Source organism: Trichosurus vulpecula, chromosome 8 (genome assembly GCF_011100635.1).
Source record: "Trichosurus vulpecula isolate mTriVul1 chromosome 8, mTriVul1.pri, whole genome shotgun sequence".
Taxonomy (NCBI): Eukaryota; Metazoa; Chordata; class Mammalia; order Diprotodontia; family Phalangeridae; genus Trichosurus; species Trichosurus vulpecula.
The window spans coordinates 230,219,878-230,240,023 of NC_050580.1; the positions used below are offsets into that span (position 1 = coordinate 230,219,878).

Below are 20,146 nucleotides of genomic sequence, written 5' to 3' on the forward strand. Positions count from 1 at the left end.
ATGTAAGGGAGTATACATTTGACTATGTCTAGGACACTTTAGACTCAGTGTATGGTCAGTTATCAGCATCCTGAATCAATCTATAACTGGGCAGAGCTGCTTACTGAGGAAGAAACAGAGATAATTTGGGGGCACACTGCCCTTTAGCTAGAGAGGCTGCCTGGGAAAGAACATGTTTTTGGAAGTCAATGTGTTCTAGAATTGGAATTCTGCCACCCAAGCAGAGGTTATTAAAATTAGGGTCCAAACACAAGCACCCCATCAGGTACATGGTGAGACCTGTCCTTTGGTAGCTGTGTCAGCATCATGTAACGAAAATAAAAATAGCTTCTTTTTGGTCCTTCTCACTCCTTTTCTTTTTCAATCTCCCTCTCCACTGTGCTGTCATGTCCTCTCAGTTTCCCCAACTCTAGTTGCCTTTTTGCGAGCCCAGCTTGGTGGGCAATAGAGTAATAGGAAATAGGAAAGTAGTGAAGAAAATTCTCATACCAGAGTAGAGAAGATGATTCTGCTATTTTAAGACTGAAAGCTAAGGGATTTAGTATCTTATGTTCAGCTTGCTATTTTATTAGTGAATATGAACTGTGACATATGCCTAATATAAAAAACAGAACAGAAAAAATGAAAATATACTGGATTAAGATGAATGAAATCTTAACTTTCCGCATTAAATGCTGACCTTGTGTCGATATATGTAACAGCCCCTTCTAACCCTCCCATACCAGTGGGCAAGGTGGCCAGAACACTCATCATCATACAAAACTGGGTTTTGCCACAACCTGATGGACCTGTGATGGGAAGGAAATTTCATTTGTATAAATAAAAAAAGGAAGGAAAACCCACTTAAAAATGCTCTACTAATTAAGTTATCCTATTAAGATATTCAGTTGCAGGTTACAAAGAAAATATTTTTCATAGGTATTGTGATAAAAATTCCTGAAGAGCTTAAAGGTATGAGCAACCAGAGAAGCTTAAATTGTATTCAACTCTTTTGAATAAGAATACTTGAAAGTTTTCTATTCCATTAAGGTTCCATTTTTTTACCCTATTATATTCAGTTTGACACGATAAATTATCCTTGCGTGTAAAGCTTTCAATTTTTCTCTCCTTTTTAGTATAGTATTAGCTCCCTTATTCCAGCTGTTATTCCTTGCTACCTTTTTCTTTCTAAGTGCTTCTATTTTTTTTTCCCCTTTGGCCGAGATACACTGCCTGTGACGTTGCCTGTGACGCTGCCTGTGACGCTGCCTGTGACGCTGCCTGTGACGCCGCCTGTGACGCCGCCTGTGACGCCGCCTGTGACGCCGCCTGTGACGCCGCCTGTGACGCCGCCTGTGACGCCGCCTGTGACGCCGCCTGTGACGCCGCCTGTGACGCCGCCTGTGACGCCGCCTGTGACGCCGCCTGTGACGCCGCCTGTGACGCCGCCTGTGACGCCGCCTGTGACGCCGCCTGTGACGCTGCCTGTGACATCGCGGAGGATTTTCATTTTGGAGTATCTTTCACAAGATACTCACTGGATTATTGCCATGAATATGGCATTCTAAACTTCTGATTGAGATTTTCATGAAGTCCAGTGATTGCTAAGTTTATCTCTCCTTGACCCATATTCCAGGTCATTTGTCTTTTTTCCAGTCTTCTGATTTTGTACTGATATTTCTTACAATCATATAAAGTGTCAGAATTTTTTTTGGCCATTTCAGTTTTCCTGGTGACTTGGGGCCTCTGCCCTGACCCTATCCCCTTTTTTTTATACAGACTCAAACGTGGAGTTGTTTCCCGTCTCCTGCTGTGATCCTAAATAAACACGGCTAGATATTACTCGCAGCACTGGTAGCATGCTTCCTACAAGATTACAAGGACTTTACTTTCAAAGTACACCCTCAGTTATTTGGACACTGGCCTGGCCTTGCCTCTAACTGATCTACCTTTTGTCTGCTCAGAGTCACCACAGGTCTTTATTATTCTTCATGCAAAGTCCTAGACTCAAATGGTGCTTAGCATCATTTCTCATTACTTTTCTTTATCACCGTTCCTTCTAGTGCACGGAGAGTAAGACGGAGTAAGGAAATACGGACTCTTCCGTGTCTTTTTTGTTCATGCCAGAAGTTATTACATTTACTTAGCTCTCCTCTAATTAATCCATTAACAAGCATTAATTAAGTTCCTACTATGTGCCAGACAACCAGGATACAAAGAAAAAAAGAGGTAACATGAATATACAGATATAATTAGCAGAGAATACTACAGGGTACTTTCAGGAGGGAAAGACTAGGAGGTAGAGGAATGAGGAAAGGCCTCGTAGAAAGTGTTAGCTCACCTGTACTTTGAAGAAACTAATGATTCTATGAGTTGTGGCATGAGGCGGGGCCACCCCATGAAAAGGAAAGAGGAAGGAAAAAGAGCAGCAAACACACCAGTAAATGTAAATGGTAAGTGCAGCAGGTATGAGGAATGCAGAAAGATGATGGGAGATAAGAGAGATACATGTGAGGAACACCGGGAAAGTCAATTTCTCTGGACCAGTACATGAAGAAGAGTAATAATAATCCTGGAAAGGTGGGTGGTAATGGCTTTGAATGACAAACAGGAGATATTTCACCACAGTTGTAACAATGAATCACTGGAATTTATCCAAAGGGGAGAGATACAGTTCTGTTCTTTACGAATGTCACATTGGCAGCTTTGTGGAAGATGTACAGGAGAAGGGAGACTTGCTGTAATGGGAGCAAGTTTTCCATTCCAAGTAAAGGGAGATGAGAACCTGAACTAATATGATATGTAAAAGATATTATGGAGATCTATTTGAACTAAAAGAATGTTGGACTCATAGGCCTGGTGGGAGTGCGGGGAGTAAACTGATTTGTTTTAGGCATATTGCACTGAAGATACCCACATAATACCCACATAATAATACACCAGTTGGTGTACACCAGGTTGTAGAATCATCTGCACAGAAATGAGCAATGAACCTTAAGACCTGATTAAATCACCCAAAGGAAGCTTGAAGTGAATGATGAAAGCCAATGATAGCTGGAACACTTTGGGTGCTAAATACAGAGGGTGATCCAAAGGAAACTAAGGAGGCAGAGTAAGGATAGACAGCCGTGCTACAGATATCAAGAAACTTAGTTTATAGTGAAGTGAAATAAAGAGATTCACAGATGATTCCCATAAGCAGTTAAGAATGCAATCTAAACTTAAAAATTACCAAAATCATTAAACCCTTAGAATGGTGTGTTCAAAAAGGTTTTTAAATAGACATAGCATCCCCTTTACAAAAAATTATTCTGAGGGACAAAAGGAGGTACACTGTATCAGAGCACCCCTGATCCAGTGATTTCTTCCCAAGTCAAGTGATAAAACTACAGAAAGGGCAAGCAACAGAAGACATGGCAAGGCATTGAAAGTCTTCAAAGTACAAACGATGTTCCCACACTGTTTACTTTTTTATAAGGTGTTTGAAAATATTGTCATCAAAACTGATGATTACAAGGCGACTAGCCAATGGCTAGCAAAGGTTCTGCTAAATTCATCACTGAGGAGAATGATGTATGTAAATAAGTTAAGGAAGCTTGCTCCAGTCATCAGAGTCGAGCTACAAAAAAGAAACTAAAAACTGACTGAGAAAAAGACAAGGGCCATTTGGAAAGGTACAAGTAATGTGTCCTTTCTCTTCAACACATTAAGAAGACTTTGATTAATTCTCTCAATAGAATAATCACTTTGGTTCACCTTCCCTAGGGCTGGAAGAAATGATTCAGGAGGAAATGAACATTTTTAAGAACCTGACTCTCTAGGGTGTCCCCAAATTTGAGCAGTTATTTTTCTGTTTAGTGAATCCAAACTGTTGTCTGGGCTTTATCCCTCAGTTTTATCTTGATTATGTAATTTGTCTTGGTTCTTGATCAGTTTAAATTGTAAATTGGATTTCTTCCCCTTAGGATGATCTCTTAGTCAAGATGCTCAGAATTGAAAGTTAATTTATCTCAGCCAGGCTTCTCCCCAAAGCAGAGTATAGAATCTTCCTTCCAGTGTACCAACACCCAAACCACAAAACTTCAAGTTTTGATTCTGTTTCTATTTTCAACAACAATGGCAGTTCAACAGAGAGCACTTGCCAGGACCAAAATTGTCTTAAGTCATTTGCTTGCTGGCTACTCAAAACTAAATGCAGTATTTATTTACATACAGAACATAACTTAAAATACTATTTGGGTTATAGTCAAATTGAATTTGAATCACTAAGCCTAGGAAATATAGAAATTTAGAGGAAAAAAGCAGAAAAGAAACTACTTAGAGCTCTTACACATCAGCAGAGAAGCAAAAAGTACTAACAGCCAAATCCTGAAGAGGACAGAACATTATTCCCCAGATAAGAACACAATTGTCTTTAGCCTAACTAAACTAAAACTGCATCCACTGCAGTCATTTCCTTTGCAAGTTATAATAAGGTACAGTGCTTGATTACTATGTGAAACCCTAACTGCTAGAACCTTTAAGTCTCAGTAGGTAAGCCAAACACTTAGGATAAGGGAACTGTGTTCCCATTTTACAAAAAGTCAGATGTGGACTTGGCAATGTGCCAGGATAAAACTTCTGAAGAAAATGTGAGATCTGGTTGGCAATAGTTGGAAAAAGACAACCAGAAATCTTAAATTAAGTATCCCCACCTTCAAAACTTACTTTCAAAGATACTTCCCCAAACTTCTTTGCAGAAGTATAACATCGAAAGAAGAGGGAAGATAAAAAAGGGGAGATGATGGAGGGGAGGACAGATGGGGGTGGAGGTAATCAAAAACAAACACTTTCGAAAGGGGACAGGGTCAAGGGAGAAAATTCAATAAAGGGGGATGGGTTGGGAAGGGGCAAAATATAGTTAGTCTTTCACAACATGAGTATTGTGGAAGGGTTATACATAATGATACACATGTGGCCTATGTTGAATTGCTTGACTTCTTAGGGAGGGTGGGGGTGGGGAAGGAAGAGGGGAGAGAATTGTTTTAAAAACAATGTTCAAAAACAAAAAAAAAGTTTTTGCATGCAACTAGAAAATAAGATACACAGGCAATGGGGCATAGAAATTTATCTTGCCCTACAAGAAAGGAAAGGAAAAGGGGATGGGAGGGGAGTGGGGTGACAGAAGGGAGGGCTGACTGGGGAACAGGGCAACCAGAATATAGGCCATCTTGGAGTGGGGGGAGGGTAGAAATGGGGAGAAAATTTGTAATTCCAACTCTTGTGAAAATCAATGCTGAAAACTCAATATAAAATAAATAAATTTAAAAAAAAGAAGTAGGACATCAGTGTAGAGCAATGCATATAATATGATGGTTTTTTTGGTGGGAAGGGGGAGAACATATACAATGGGAAATATAGACGATGTTAAAACAAAAGATAATAAAATAAGTTCTTTCTTTTAAGTAATATTCAGTCATTCATCACGATAAGTTACTCATACTCACATCTGTAGACCTAGAGTCTATCTTTAAAACAACACTACCTCCTCTAAAGTCTAAAAATTTCAGGAAAAAAAGCAAAACAAACAAAAAAAAAAAACCACTGAACCTCACACAAGAAGACCAAGCTGTACCTTGTCGGTTTAAAAGCCTCCCAGTTGAATTACTTTACAATAACATATGGAAAATGTTGTATCTTGGATTCCCTCCACCCACTCTTATGTCACATTGATAGTTGCTAGGATCAGGGTAAGCAGAGTTGGGAGAGGGCATAGAAATGATGACAACTTACCACAAGCTACATAGTTAACAAAACCAGAATGTGTTACAAGAAAAACAAATCAAAGAGCATTTATCAATTGAGAGGAAGCTTTTTTATCCTTGATACAAAACAAAAAAATTGTACTGATGACAGTATCTATGTGTATATGTATATATGCATAAAAACCATATATACATAAAACCCTCCCAAAGGTGAAACGCTAGATCTCATATTCAATAGTCGGGGCTTCAAATGCTTTTTTATAAAAAATGACTAGCCAAGGCAGAATAAGTGCTTGTAAGTGGGGAAATTAAGGAAGAGCATAAAGCCGCCCAATATAAGGAAGACACTAAGTGGGACATTTATGGAATACGAAAAAAACTCAGTAAACCTGTCTTAGTGACTTTCTCTGTAAAACTGCTACATTATGATATGGATTAAGTCACTTTTAGAAAACAGCTGTCCTGCTTTTTCAGGGAAAAGAATGAATGCCAAAATAGGACACTGACATCCTGCCTTACTCTATCAAAACAACTATAGTGCTAAAAGGAGGTCATGTTATCACCTTTTAAGCACGGACAAATCATAAATGCTACTGAAACAATAACTAGCATTTAGAGAGATTTAAGATTTGTAAAGCACTTTATAAACACAATGTCCCAAATGTCTTTGGGCAACTCTAAGCTATTAAAGATTTAAAATTAAATATATTGCTACATAGATATAAACTAATATTTGATATTAATATAAAGGCAAAGTCTTAATAGCTTAAAATGCACTGAGGCTTTAGGTACAAATTGTAGTGTCCCCTTTCATCAGCTGGGAGGTAAGTGTTACCATTAGCCATTCTATAGATGAGGAAACTTGAGGTAGAAAGAAGTGGCTTGCCCAGAATCACACAGCTTTTAAGTGTATGAGACTAGATTCAAACTCCAGACATTGCTTTCTATCTACTGTACCACCTAGTTGCCTGGAAGAAAAATAAATGAAACAAAAACCTAAAGACCATAAAAATGCTGACTCATTTCAGATATCTAGACAAGATGGGTAAATGCAATGGTCATGGCAGAAATTCTGGCTCACTTCCATACTATTATGGAGGCGATTTTGATCTAAATTATAAAGGTATTGCAGCCTCTTCTTTTTGACCTAAGTTTCCAATAGTTGGTGAACTCAAATCTAGACTGCTAAAGTACTTTATGTAGAGCCACTGCTAAACACCATTCCAATTCCAACTGAAAAAGGAATTGTTTGCCTAGATTTTTCAGCTATCAAACTCAGTAATGTTAACTATTCGTCCCCTGCCAGTCAAATAACAACTTTGCACTCTGTGGAACAAAGTATTCATCAACCAAGGGTTCTACAATTTCTTCAGCTTCCTGTGGCCCCAAAAATGTTAAGTTTCCTTACTTTCTTTCATCTCCTTCCTTTTCTTTGGCCTAAGAAATACTTATCTGATTCTATTATCACTAAGTAAAGCTATACCTGAATAGGTAAATGCACCTAGAATGTATTTCACATAAGAAAAAACAGAGAATGGAATGAATACTTATTTACTTCTATAACAATTTTTTTTTAAAACAGCAGTTGTCTGCAAAACAAAATAGTCTGAAAACACTACCAGTTGGGTAGTTAGATTGATTATCATTCTCTCAATCATGCCACAATCCGGTTTTTTCCCTAACTTCCAGGTCTACGATCACTCTGGAATATGTGAAATCTAGCTGTTACTTTTTAACATCTTAAATCCTCACTCTAAACAAGACTGAACAAACTCCATTTGACACATCCACTGATACTTCTCAATTATAGGACTATGAGAGAAAAATAAATTCATGTAAACAGACTTCAGATTTTATACAAACTTTCTTCATTTTTTAATAGGAAAAGCATCTTGAGTAAAAAAATACTTTCAAAAATATATAATCCTCAGAAGGGAATAAAATAAGCTAATAAAAATTGAGGGAAAAGTTCTCTTCAAGCAATGAAATTATTACATACTAGGAAATGGCACTAAACTAATGAAAACTGAAAAAGTACTCCCTTATTAATGAAATTATAATAAAAAGTAAACATATACAGGGAAATGCAACATTATTCAAACAAGAGCTGCCAGTTTCTTAAGAAAGTAATGGAGATGATTCTCCATTCATTTCCCTATCAAAAGTCCCCAGTCTCACAATGGCCACCATCCCACTTTGTGGCCTTATCAACTGTCTCCAATACTGCTACTGATGTGGATTTTTTATTGGTCAGTTTTCTATAAAAAAATCTGAGAGAACGATTTCCAGGTAATTAATCATTTTATTAATCATCCAACAAATAATTAACAAAAAGGTTAGTGACAGAGCCCTCTCATGGAGCCTGTTCAAGGCTGACATGCCTTTGGAAGAATGGGTATTCCTAAGGGTGGCAATCAATTCTGATTTTTAAAACATAACAAGAAAATGAATATTATATTGAGGTGAACCTGGTCTAATGAGGGACTGGGATTCTTGACTCTGATTCTTTCATTTATTTCCAGACCACCCCCAGCCTTGAGCAATCCAGGCAGACTTTATTCCTAGAGTAGAACAATGAGCAAGAATTCACCTTAAAGTCTTTGTAAGGTTCTGTAGTCATTAGCTCCAAGGTTTCATCTCATCAGCTGCACCCCTTCAGGAAACTTATCTCCAAATAGGGAAAAAAATCCCCAATATTTATTTAATAATATTTCTCTAAATCTATCCATCCATTCCCTTCTCCAATATATCCTCCATATAGCTGCGAATCTGGCACAGATCTTACATTGTCACTTCCCTGATAATCGAGAACCTATTATATCTAAGATAAAAAGCAAAGCCTTTAGAGCCCTCATAATCTACCTTCAAACTGCCTTTCCAAGTTAGCCACACATATCACTCTTATGCACCAGTTTTCTTTCAATCAAACTAACTTGCTATTATTCATCTATGTATGTATGTTTGCGTGTATGTGTATATCCATACTTAATTCTTGGCTTGAGGGAAGGTGAAAAAATAGAACAGAGTAAAAAGTACAAAAGAAAACTTACAAGGAAGCAAAGTAAAGATGGATAGCTCTGAATACAATGTGTATTATATAGGTTTCCTTGTATGTTTTGCATTGTCTTTTATGTTTTGTTGTGCGTACACAACGGTTTTTCTAATTCTGCATTTAAGTTTATAATATTTCCTTTATATTGTGCATATTTCAGTTTAAAAGGAACTTATGAAAAAGAAATAAATTTAAGTTTGTCAGCAGGCAAAGAGACACAAGGAATATGCTGCAGGCATCTCAGTGATAGTGGTTCAGTGTGTTTTCCTCAGGAGATAAACACTGAATATGGAAGATAACATGGAATAAGGCTAAAAAGATGAGCTGGAGCCTAACTAGGCTATTAGAAGATATTTTTATCTCGTAGGAAAAAATCTGCTAAAGATTTCAGGGTAGTGGCCTAACATATTTATTAATTGATTATGAAGATTAAATCAACAAGCCACCAAGAACACCAAGAACTTTGCTAGGTGAAAGGGACATAGAGAATAAAGAAAAAAAACACCTATTTCCAAGAAACATTTTACAAGGGGAATGTTTACTCATTAGTATACATAAGCATATATGAGATTACATACAGAATAAACAGGGGGTGGATCAGTAGATAGGGTACTAGTCAACTTAACCACTTTGCCTTAATACACTTGAGAAGGAAATGGAAATCACTCCAGTATCTTTGCCAAGAAAACCCCATTGACCATATGGTCCCTGGGGTCACAGAGTCAGACACAACAACAACACCATGAAATAAATATAAAATTCATAAAAGGTGGTCGGGGGAAAGTCACTAGCAGTCAGGAGTAATTGTGAAAGGTTTCATGTAGAACAATATGCTTGGATTGCATCTTGAAGAGGGGTACTCTAGAAGACTGAAGAGTTAATGCTTTGCTTTCATGAGATGGCTGTTACAAAGTACAATAATATAAGATGGGATGTCAAGCATTAGGAACTGATAAAAGAAAAAACCCAATATAGCTGGACCAAGAGAGTGCAAGGAGAACAATGTATGATGAAGCTGTAACGATAAGTTGGGGGCAGGTACATAGGGCATTTAAAAGTTAAAATGTGGTTAATGACCTGAAAGAATACTGAAAGGTATAGGAATGAGAAGAATGCATTTAGTAAGTTACTCATTAAAAAAAAGAAAACAGGATGGAATATGAAGATATAATAAGAAGAGGTTATGGTCCATGCAGAGTTTGATATCCACAAAGTGGAATATTTATAGTTAAAGGTGAATGCCATAGTGAGACCATCCCTGTACGTGTTGGGAGGCAGAAAGGAGTAGATAATGGAACTGAACCCAAGGAACTAGGAGGCTGGGTTATTTAAGGAAGCATCAACTTGAATGGTGAAATCCAATAAAAATAAGGGCATGGGCAGAAGTTGGGAAAGAGCAACATAGTGAGCCAGGTGCTGAACTCCTAGAGAAAGAAAATTACCTAGGGGCAGGTAGAAAACACCAAAATCTGTATGGGATGAAAGCTTTTTTTAAAAATGAATTTCTTAAAAGAAAATGCTGAATTATGGCAGCAAAGTGTCTAGGAGTGACAGGTAAGGGCAAAGAGTATTTCATTAAGATACAGTTGAGGAAGATCAGGATGAAGTAACAGGAGGTAGAGGATGAGAATAGTTTATATTCTTTGATTTGTAGTCATCAAAACAGTAGTGGGGGGCAGATGATTTGGAATGCTCACAGTAAGTTTATTCCTGAAAGTGGTTAAGTTCAACAAGAGAATAGGAAAAGGAAAAAAGAAATAGAAAAACAAAAACAAGAATCTGAGGGGTAGAAGTAGAGAAAACAAGAAAGTCATGTCAAGGAAAACGAAAGAGAAAACAGTAACAGGAACATTAGGAGGGACTGGCTAAGAGTGTCAAATGATAAGGTCTGAGAGGAGTATTACTTCTGTAAAGGAAAAGCCAAAGAACCTGTTCAGGGAGCTGAAGACTGTGGGTAGTAACGCACTGAAGGCAGCAAACGTAGGCTATCCCTTCCTAGAAAACTGGCACTAAAATAGGAGAGTAACTGAATGACAGTCTGATGGTCAAAGAGGTTTTTGTTTTTTTGGTTGTTTTTCATATAAAACTGAGACAATATGGCACTAGATTTAAAGGGATAAAGACCTCCTTTTGAATTCTACTTCAGATTCCTCAATAGCTATGCATTCCTAGGCAAGCCACCTAGCTTCTAAGCAATTCAGTCTACAGAACAGGGATAGCAATAGCACCTTCTTCCTAGGGTTATTACAAGAATAAAAACATGATAAATGTAAAGCATTTAGAACTGTGCCTGGCACATGGTGGGTGCTATATGAATACTGTTGATGATATAAAGATCAAATCAGCTAATATATATAAAACGCTTTGAAATATTAAAGCACCATGTAAATGTTGGCTATTTATAGACATCAAAGAAGGACACAGCAGATAGAGAAAACCTAAAGCTGAGAGAAACAGTGGCAAGCTCACTAAAAATATGTAAAGGCACAGCATTAGAGCACATGGGAAAGCATTAGCCTTGAAAAGAGAAAAGCTAATCCAACTTCTGAATGAATGAAAGAAAAAGCATTTGTGTAAAAATTCAGTGTCAAAACTCAAATGTAACCAGATTACTTTGCTCTGATTATGACCCATTTGCTGTATTCTTGGCAGAGCTACTGAAGTTGATTTGCCATTTCTTTCTCCAGCTCCTTTTACAGGTGAGAAAACTAAACCCATCACACAGCTAAGAAGTGTCTCAGGCCAGTTATGAACCTGAATCTTCCAAACTCCAAGATCAGTGCTCTAACCACTGTCCCACATAGCTGCCCATAATATTGATTTACAAAACTACAAATATTATGTATGTTCTACTGTATTTTCATTTATCTTGCTACATTATTCCCAATTACATTTCAATCTGGTTTGGGCCACACCAAGGAGTTTTGCAAGCCATATGTAGCCTAGTTGGCCATGTGTGACACCTCTGGTATAAAGCATTATACTAAACACTGGAGATACAAATTAAAAAAGTAATACAATTCAAGCATTTAAGAAGCTCCTATTCTAAGAGGGTTTCCCAAACAGGTTTCAGCTAAAGTTTGAATACAAAGACCCAGTGGAGCTTAATATTCAACAGCAAAGTAGCCGGTAATGTGTTCTTTAGTGTCATTTCCATTGACAAAAATCATATGCAGGAGAAAAGACAAGGTACAAATGAAAGGAGTTTGCATTAAGGTGATCTCAAACTCTCAAACTTCTTCATAAAGTACCCAGTTAAGTGGTCAGCTAAGAGACATCAGGCATGCAAAATTATAAGGTGATTGATTTCTATAGCCCAGATAGGGACATCTGCTCACAAACTTTAGTATCAGGAACTACCAGTAAACTTTCCATCTTGCCCCTCTCAACAACTGGAATACTCCTGCTTACATGCTTTTGTTAGCAATTGAGATGACCCTCCTTGTCTCAGTCTCAGCTAAGTTTTTTTTGTTAGGATAGAAATAACCTTGGGATATCTTTAGGGAGGGGAAGGGAGCCAAACCAAGGAGGGATTAAAGAGTGATTGACAAGTCAAAAAAGGTCCCAGGAGATATGAGTTATGTGATTTAGAGCACCAACCAAAAGGGGTTAAAAAAAATGGGAAGATGAATCCTGTCTTCAAAAGTACTCAATCCAATTCAGGAGATAAAAAAAATTCTTGTGAAATAATCAGATTTTACTAACCCATTTTTATCTTAGCTTTATCCATGTAATTAATGTTTACCAGTTGACTACCACAAAGTATAAAGAAAAAAATCTTTTCCCTTACCTCTGTTGAGTGAGGCTCGAGACACACCTCCATGTAGGGCTTCATCTAAGCTGGTAAGGGTTGTCGCTAAGCAAGCTGAAGAAAGGTCAGACTTCTCTAACTTCATTCCAGAAGCCTGAATTAACAAAAATAATTAAGAGTTCAGATTCAACTGGTTAATGAAAACCATTTGCTCCAGACTTTCATTTTGGCCCTCAAACAAAGTGAAGTTTTATAAGATGCTAAGTCTGAATGCCCCTACATTACACAACACAAACAAATTTTTTCTACTACCTTTCAATGAAACTAGGGCACTTCTGCCTTTCTTGTTTTGTGATGTTTCTATAGTGCATGATATCAACACTTTGGGGAATAATTATTCTAAGGTTACCTTCTGATTGGTGGGATGTTAAAGGTTTGTTCAAGGATAAAAAAAAGACATCCACTTTTTATACATAGGGTTTCTTGAAAAAAAAATTGGAAAAATGCCTTTTCCTAAAAAATACAACCTAATTTTTTTGTTTGCACAAGTGGCTGTTTCATTACAAAATCAAAAGTCTCCCTGAAACTGTCATACCATTTACCATTTGCTCTTGTTAACATTCCACTATTACTGTGTGGTAGAAGTAAGAAACTTATACCATAAAAATGATATGCAAAAATAAAATGAGCATTAGCAAGACAATTTATAACAATACAACACTGTAAAGACTATAAACTTTGAATGACTTAGGAAATCTAAATCACCAAGAAGCACAATTACAGAGGCCTCGTGAAGAAATGCTATCCATAAGGAAGTAAAGGTTAAGGCTAATGGAATTTGTCTTATTCAGACATTTTTTCCGAACATTAACATGGTGGGAATTTTTTTTGCTTGCTTATATATGTTAATGACCAATTTCATTTTTCTTGATTTCTTGCTCGGGAAGAGATGTAAATAAATCATAGAAAAATTCAGAGCTGAAAATTAAATAACATTGAATTTTTAAAAACCACATAACAAGTTAAACACAGCTCAAAGTACAACACTATGCTCTAAAAGCTCACAAAGCTACCAATATTACTCTTCACCTGCCACATTAAGTAGCTGGAGCCATAGCGGACAGAATGCCGGGCCCAGGAGTCAGAAAGATCCTGGACAAGTCACTTAACCTTTGCTTACTTCTGTTTCCTCATGTGTAAAATGAGGATAATAATATCTACCTCATATGGTTGTTGTGAAGATCAAATGATAAAGTTTATTGTTTTTAAAAAAGCAGTTCAGCATACATGGTAGGTGCTACATAAATGCTTTATCTTTTTCCTTCCCTTTCATCTAAGTAGATGACAGGGACTATCTAATTAACAATAATTCCCATTTTACAGTTTACACAATAAATCTTGTGGAACAGGCCTTGAATTCAGGTTATGACTTCCAACTGCAGTAATGACCCTGGGGAGTCCATGTTCGTTAGGATGACAAGTCTCACCTGATAATCTCTTAAGGCAACACTTATGAAACATGGTTTTTCACTAGTAGGTCTATTCCTATCCTCAGTTAAGGTGGCAGTGGAGGGAGAAGAATTTGCCAGCACATAAAATCAGTTAACTGCTCAAAAATGAAGCATTTAATCCATTATTGCCAGTAGTATGACAGAAAGATGTAAATTGGGAAAAAATTCTTTCCTATTGCCCTCTGAAATCCTTCTGATTCTGCACTATTACCCAGAAATACAAACTATGAAGAGATAAGAAGGATCTGGAACAGAAAGAAGTACAAGGCCATGGGGAAGATATACTGAGGCTTGCAGATCATAGTTATGCAGTCCCAGAATTCTCTGAAAAAAGGTAACTGAGAACTGGCTATAAATGCTTAATCCACAATGCTGAACTAACTTTTGTGCACTCTTCCAAACTCAAAATTTTGTTTGAGATAAAGTTGGTTAGGTTATCTTTCAATCCATACTCCAATTACTTTGAGGCGTTTCCATGGAAATCAGTATTCAGATTTGCTCGGAAGAGACTTATTTCGTGACCATTTAGACATATTAAAAAGACAGCTTTATTTCTAAGAATTTTCAGTCTTTGCATTCATGAAAAATGCTACATGAAATAAGGCCAGGAGGATTTAGACAAAGGACATAGGTCAGAGTCTGCCCTGCCCACTGCCTGCTTCTTCTAAATAACCCCAGCTGTCTCTTCCAGCTCATCCTTCAACTTTCCCACTCTTAAATCCACCATCTTTTAAGAGAGCTACAGAAGTGGGAAAGAGAATTCAAAAATATAATCCAACTTGATCTGCTGTAAAAAAAAAAAATACATGAGGGCTCAAAAGTCGAAAAGTTTTTAAAAACACTGTACCTTAAACTTACACTAAGATTTTTAGGACACTTCATATAAACTTTATTCATTTTTTTTTGCTTTTTTTTTGGCAGGACAATTGGGGTTAAGTGACATGCCCAAGGTCACACAGCTAGTACATGTGTCAAGTGTCTGACGCTGGATTTGAACTCAGGTTGGTAATTTAGGTTACTATTTCATCAGCACAGGAAACATTTTAGAATTAAAGAGATTTAGTTCTAATTAAAAAGAAGAATCCCAGATTTCCATACAATGTAAAATAAAAGAAGTTTATTTACAACTACTAAAAAGAAAAAAAATTATCTGTGGCCATTTGCTGGATATATTAGGGGAGAGCATCAATGAGGTGAAATGATTGTTTCACAAATGGTAGATTTTTAAAATCACAAGTACAATACAAAAAGAAGCTGGCTAAAAATGCCATGTGATCCCACCATATCATACCATAACACTGAGCAATTGGTTCTTTAAAAAGGATCAAATAGCTCTCTATTCCTATTGTTTAGCATGAAAACAAGGCTTTGCGCATTGAATTTTCAAAATAAAAATGAAGAGTGCTAATACCTCTTAAACGGTAATCATTTCATGAAGCATTTCACATCATTGTATGCAAGTTATCAAAATACAATTAGAAGCAAGACATCTTATAGTAAATAAAAATAGTATAGCAATTATTAAAATAACATATCTGTGGACCAAATCAAGAAATCCTATAACAATATGCAGGGAAACAGTTTAAATCAACATGAATTATTTACAATGGAGGCTGGAATTTTATGGAAAGCATCTTACTTTGAGTGTGCCTATAAACATTCTATGTTGATCGATAACATTCCAGATTTATCCTTCACAGCAGTATTAACTTTACAAACAAATATTCCGATAACAAAAAAACATGGTGCCTGATTCTTGCCTTTTGTTTATCTAATGCATTTAAAGAATTAGAAGGAATGCAAGTAATTAGGAAAAAAATTTGGAGCAAATTTTTCTGATAAAGGTTTGATATTGAAGCTTTACAGGGAACTCTTACAAATATATAGTAAGAAGAGCCATTACTAATAGGTAAATGGTCCAAGGACGTTAAAAAGCAGTTCACAATTGAAATCTAAACTATCAAAAACCATATTAAAGAAAACCACTTCAAATCACTAAAGAGATAACGCAAATTAAAATAACTCTGATGTTCCATCTTGTCTAACTGGTTAACAAAGACAATAAATCAAAAATATTTGCCAGAGCCAACGTGGAAACCAATTTGGAACTCTTCTTCGATAGTCATAAAACATTAAACATTCTTTGACCCAACAATACCTGTGCTAGGCATATACTCTAGAGATAAAAAAGATGAGGAAAGAACATCTCAGAAGATATTTATAGCACTTTATGTATTTATTGTACTTTGTTCTTTCAAAAGACCTAAAAACTAAACAGATGCCTATAATTTGAGGAATTGCTGAACAAATGATGGTCTCTAAACGCAACATTATATTACGGCACTATGAAAAATTACGAAAGACCCTTAATTCAAGAGAAACCTGGAAAGCACTGCAGTAACTTATAGTTAATAAAGCAGAATCAGAACTATTTATACAATAACATTGTAAGTAAGTGACTAAGACTTAATAATTCTGGTCAATGCCATAACTTTTAACAACTCCAAAAACCTGGCAATGAAGCATACTGGAACACAACAAGTGATATATTTTCAGGCACAAACAAAAATATAAAATTTTTCTTTGCTTGATTATGTTAATGTTAGGGCTGCTAGGTTATCTAGTGGGTAAACTGTTGGGTCTGAAGTCAGAAGACTCACCTTCCCAAGTTCAAATCTAGTCTCAGACACTAACTGTATGACCGTGGGCAAGTGATTTAACCCTGGTTGTCTCAGTTTTCTCCATCTTTAAAATGAACTGAGGAAAATGGCAAAACACTCCAAGACCTTTTCCAAGCAAACCCCACAGGGGGTCAGAAAGAGTGAAATACAACTGAAACTAAACATATAATTTTGTTATAAGCGCAGAATTTTACGGAGGAGCATAAGTGAGGAATATGTGGGAAATAGACTAGCGAAGCAAAAGAACAAGAAACAAAAGAGCAGCAACGAAAACACTAAAAATATAAACATGTTCAAAAAGAGATAGACCTAAGTTTAAATTGAATATGTTCTTTTAAAAAACAAGCTATTTGTAACAGATTCAGTCTTGTATACGATTGTATCTTCCTGGCTTTCTTTGTAATATAGCAATATTCATATTCAGTGATGATTTTCTAATTCGTACGAAAACAGATTTAAGCCTTGATCTTTCTGTAGGGATTTCTATAGAAAATGTGAACACAAGGACAGGTATGGAGCGAAATATGCTTCAATCTGCCCTCCAAGTTCATTAGTTCTCTCTCTAGAGGTGGCTAGCATTTTTCACTATACGTCTTTTGGAATTCTCCTAGATCACTGATTTGGTCACAATGGATAATATTTGTAATGAATAAAACAAAAGGCATAAGATTAAAAAGAAAAATAAATTGTATTGAATTTCCTATGAAAAAATAAACTTTTTCCAAAAACAGGTTTTCATGGTCCCCGGGTGAAAGGCCCTTCTGCTGAAGTTATGATGCCACCTATGCTATAGCGCCCTTTCCACAAGAAAGAATCTATTGAAAGATCATTATATGCTCCATAGTGCGCTAGGGTCCTGGGGCGCTAAACTCAAATGTAATAGTCCCGGTTGTCAACGAAACATAGACACTGAGCAGTCACAAACCCATTAGAGTAAGGGTCCTTCCTTCCAACCCATTGAGGAGATGCAGTCTAGGCACGGAAGCTTCGCCCATATCCCAGGGACGATGAACAGCCACTGGTTGGGGAGGGGCAAGAAAGATCTCTTGATCCCACTCACAACCACCCCCTGCGAGGTGGTTAAAAAAAGCAAAGAAAAAACTGGGCCCCAAGTAGTGTACAAACCCCACTCCTGCATGCACAGCGCCGCTACCTTCGGGTCCGCACGTGGCACCTCCTAAGATCCGGCCTCCGCCTCTACTGTTCTGTACCCACACCTCGACGGACCCCAAATGGAAGAGGAAGGTCCCAGAAGCTGCTTTAATGGGGAAAGGGAGGAGAAGAGGGGAGAGTGCCAGCCAATCAGAGTCCGCACCAGTCCCAATTGGCCCTGGGGCACGGGGACAGGCGGCCTTGCCATGGAAAAGGCAAGAAGAGGGGTGGGGTTGGGTTGAGAAAAGGGGTGGGGCTGGCTTGAGAAAATACACGATAAAATTTATGGAAGAAAAACAGTGCAATTTATTCAAGGTTTTCCACATACGCACCGTGAAAACAAAGCTGAATTTCAAATAACAGAATTATCTCTTTTGATGGACTTGAACCTTCTAAATGTAACAGGATAGGGACAGAGAAGAGGTAAATCTCTGAAATTGGCTCCCATCAAGATTATTCTACTGGGTTTAACCTTAGTTTAAATCTGGCCCCAAACTATCTTGGTCAGGTCACTTAGCCTCTGCTGGCTTAAGGTTTCTCAACTGTAAAATGAGGAAAGTAATAGCTCCTAACCTCTAAGGTTGTTGTGCGTCTATAAAGCACTTAACTTAGAGATGACACTAAATAAATGCCAGGGGAAAGGGAGAAGCACCATTTTTTTTAAGTAGATGTGTAATAAATATGTGATGAATTGCATTTAAATGATTTAGTGTGAATTTCTGGGGCCTTCCAACTCTGAAGTTCTTTGATTCCAGTTTTGATTGTCTTCCAGTCGTTTTCAGGAACATCTGACTGCTCATGACCCCACTGGGGGTTTTCTTATTAAAAATTGTTGGAGCAGTTTGCCATTACCTTCTCCAGCTCGTTTTACAAATACGAAAACTGAGGTAAACAGAGTTAAGTGTCTTGTCCAAGGTCCCACTAGGCAGTGTCTGAGGCTGAATTTGAATTCCTGAAGACGAATCTTCCTGATTCCAAGCTCAGTGCTCTATCCCCTGCGCCAGATTTGGGACTAAGTTCATGGAGAATGAGAATTTTTTTAAAAATCACTTAACCATAATTTATAAATTAGTGACTGGAAAACATGAATATAAAACAAGTTAGCCCCTGCCCTCCAGGACCTTACATTCAAATAAGGGAGATATTGTGTATATATATATATATATATATCATATGGGAAATTATTCAAAATAAATACACAAAAGTGAGGGGGAGGGGAAGAGCGCTAGTCTCTGGCCCATCAGAGACTTCTTGTAGAAGGTGACAGTTGAGTTGGGTCTTAAAAGGACAATCAGTATTTCCAACAGTTGGAGGTCATATCTGATGAGGAGGTGAGGTGCATTTCAGGCATGGGGGATAGCAATTGCAAAGGAAAAGACAGGAGACACAGGTGTATGTCTGAAGACAAACAAGTAGGCCAGTATGATTAGAATGTTGAATAAGTTGAGGGAAAGGTAGGAAGGGGGCAAGTTTTAAAGAGCTTTAAATGGCAAACTGAATTTGGATAATGGATAGGAAAAAGTAGAGACTTGAGTGAGGAGGAACAAACTTGTTTTTCTTAGCTGTAGTAGGAATGTCTGAAGGACATGGAGAAATGCATGATGCAAATTCAAGAGGCTTTTTCCACCTGTATGCCAAAGAACAGCAGAACTTTGAGGAAAGGCTCTGAGCTGAGGTGGCTAGACATGAGATTTAGTTTCAGTTTGGAGACGAGCTGAGTGGTGGCAGCAGTGATGACAGCATCCTTCACCCTTGCCAAGGAAGTTAATTAGCTGAGCAACAACAGCAGTGGTGAGGATAAGCAAGACCCCTAGCACCTAAGGCAGAGGTTCCCAAACTTATTTGCCACACTGCACCCTTTAAAAAAATTACTCAGTGCTCCCCTGGAAATCTAATTTCTTTAACCCTTTAACCACTTTTTTTCTTTTTTACAATCTGTGTCATTACAAAAAAAAGTACCTATTTTTTTTTAAAAAAGATGCACCTTAAATTTCACAATTTATTGTAAATTTGTGGAAGTTTTCCTGTATTGAAATTTTAATGATGCAATATTGTGTCATGTAAGCAGATAGTATAATATTGTAAACAAATCTAATCACACACAGATTCCTGCCCCTGCATGCTGGACTTCCTGACAATGTGCAACATATTCACCTGCCAACACTTGCGTCTTAAGATCTCTGGGCAGACTTGACCACTGTTGGGTTATGACTTACATTTTATTTATCTAGTTGGAAAATAATGTAATCATTACAACTTTAACTCAGTTACACAAC

At 37.2% G+C, this 20,146-nt stretch overlaps 1 pseudogene; it reads right to left on the reverse strand.

The window, feature by feature from the left end:
• The window catches only part of LOC118829874, a 40,380-nt pseudogene that overhangs the window by 16,142 nt on the left and 4,092 nt on the right, over positions 1-20,146 (reverse strand).